This window comes from Penaeus monodon, chromosome 36 (assembly GCF_015228065.2).
Source record: "Penaeus monodon isolate SGIC_2016 chromosome 36, NSTDA_Pmon_1, whole genome shotgun sequence".
NCBI lineage: Eukaryota > Metazoa > Arthropoda > Malacostraca > Decapoda > Penaeidae > Penaeus > Penaeus monodon.
Window position 1 is genome coordinate 17,011,551 of NC_051421.1, and position 2,500 is coordinate 17,014,050.

The 2,500-nt window shown below is 44.3% G+C and overlaps 1 long non-coding RNA gene across 1 annotated transcript in view; it reads left to right on the forward strand.

Annotated features, from left to right (window-relative positions):
* LOC119595816 overlaps window positions 1-2,500 on the forward strand; it is a 12,094-nt gene that overhangs the window by 993 nt on the left and 8,601 nt on the right. The window lies entirely within an intron of this gene.

A 2,500-nucleotide genomic window follows, 5' to 3' on the forward strand; every position in this document is an offset into this window, starting at 1 on the left:
TGACTCATAGCGAGGACTCGTGGCAGGTGGGAAACGGGAAGGGGTGGGGAAGGGGGGAATGGGTGGGGAGGGAGGGGGAGATGAGGGGGGAGGGGTGTGATTGCGAAGGCAGATGGCAAGCACAACATTTGCCGGGCACGCACGGGAGAGAGGGAGAGGGAGGAGAGAGGAAGAGAGGGGGGGAAAGACAAAAAAGGAGAGGGGGAGGAGAGAAGAAGAGGGAGAGGGAGAAGGAAAAGGAGAGGGAGAGGGCGAGAGAGAGGGAGAGAAAGAGAAATAAATAAATAAAGGGAGAAAGAAATAGAACCGTTATGGTAAAACAATTCACAGTCGAGGTGGATCTTCAGCACTGGTTTCTCTCCGAATTTTAAAGTTTAACCTAAGCGCTGAGGTTAGAAAACGGTAAAGGATTTTGCAGTAGTAGAAAATTGACATTTTTTCCACGTTGTGTGAAAGTTCAAAAGAAAATGTGATATAGTTAATCACCTTACACTAGTACTTTTTACTTTTTTTTGTTTTTAACTGTCAATGTCCGAATTTTCTCATGAATAAACGCATATCATCTTTTACATACGGATTGTATTTCATTGTATTTTATGCTAACATCTCTCCTTGCATGACACCTGATATTCAATAATTTTTATTTGAATATGCAAAAAAAAATAATAAGTGAAATATGCTTTGCAATAGTATTCGAATGCACCTATCTTTTTTGTTCTTTTTTACAGTTTATCACGGTTATAATTCGATTCTGATATATAATTTGTCACGTTTCCAATGTGATTGATAGTTCTTGAAAGTTCTTTTGAGATGACTAATGACTATACGCTCATGCACGCGACACGTACGTTATTCCTCTACCGCCGCGAGGCAGTCATGCACCGAGCGTGTTGCTAATACGTAATGGAATGTATATTAATCGATATTGTCCCAAGGGTTATTGATTAGATGAAATGAACAACCATAGAGAGTGTCTATCCGGGCGCAAGGTCATGTTTTTCGTTCGTCTCCATGGCAACCACAGGACGCTCGCTGGGGCCTCGCCTCTTGGACGTTTTGTGATTTTTAGGGGTTATTTTAGGGGGTCGGTGGCCTTCGATGCTTTGGCTTCCTGTTGAAGTGTCGTCGGGCGTTATGGCTCTGAATTTGGCGTGTGTGTGGGTGTGGGTGGGGTGGGTGGGTGCTGTTTTAAATGTTAGTGTTGTTATTATTAGTATATTTGTACTGGTAGTGATGATCTTGATGATAGTTTTACAGTAGCAGTTGTGATAGTTTATAAGTAGTAAATGTACTATTTTCACTACTACTATTACTAAACACTAGACCCACCATGAAGCTACTACTGCTAATATTCTTATTAATGTTTATAAAAATAATGAGTAACGATAAGTGTTACTATTTAGAATGTAACAACTTCCTCTGATTTTATATTGTCTTCCGGGTATTATTAAGCGGCGGCTTTGTGATTTGCTTTATTGTCGAAACGTTTATTCATTCTTTCTGTTCCTGTCTTTCCTGTTTCCTTTTATTACACGGTTACCTCCTCCCTTCCCTATCCACTGCCCATTGTCATCGTCCGGAACGGTAGTATTGCATGTTTGTTATTAGTACCTGTTACGCCCGAGCACTTTCTCTTTTTTATCTCTCTCTCTTGCTCTTTCTCTCTATCTCACTCTTCACTCCTCATTCCCTTTCTCCCTCCCTCCCTCTCACTCTCTCTCTTCTTCCCTCCCTCCCTCTGTCCCTACCTCTCTCAGTCTCCCCTCTCCCTTTTCCCTCCCTCTTCCTCGACTTCGTTTTCTTCTCCTGCTCCCTCTCTCATATCATATCTCTCACTCTCCCTCCTCCCTCTCTCTTCTTCTTCCTCAGCCTCATCCTCCTCTCCTGCCTCCTCCCTTTCCCCCTTCCTCTTCCTCCCTTTCTTCACTCTTTCCCTCAGGGCATTTTCGATTTCCTGTGATTCCTTTCTCGCCTCTCTTTTATCCCTTCCCCACACATCCTACTCCCCCTCTTCCCTCTCCCTCTTCCTTTCCCTCCCTCCCCTCCCCTCCCCTCCCCTCTTCCCCGTCTCCCTCCCCCTTCTCCCTCCCTTCTTCTCTTCCTTTCCCACTCCCTCCCTCCTCCTTCCTGTGATCTGTTGGTTTCCTGTGCATTCTTCGGCACCATTGCTTCCCTCCCCAGAATTTCTTACTGTCATGCTCGCTTTTTATCGTTATTATTTTGTATGATCTCTCTCTCTCTCTCTCTCTCTCTCTCTCTCTCTCTCTCTCTCTCTCTCTCTCTCTCTCTCTCTCTCTCTCTCTCTCTCTCTCTCTCTCTCTCCCTCTCCCTCTCCCTCTCCCTCTCTCTCTCTCTCTCTCTCTTGATCTCACCACACGCACGCGCACACATACACACACACAGTGAAAAGATTTTTATTATTATTTTATTCTTAAACATGTTCCAAGTTTTATCTTTCATCTTCATCCCCCCTTCGTCAAGTTGTGATCTCCACTCGACC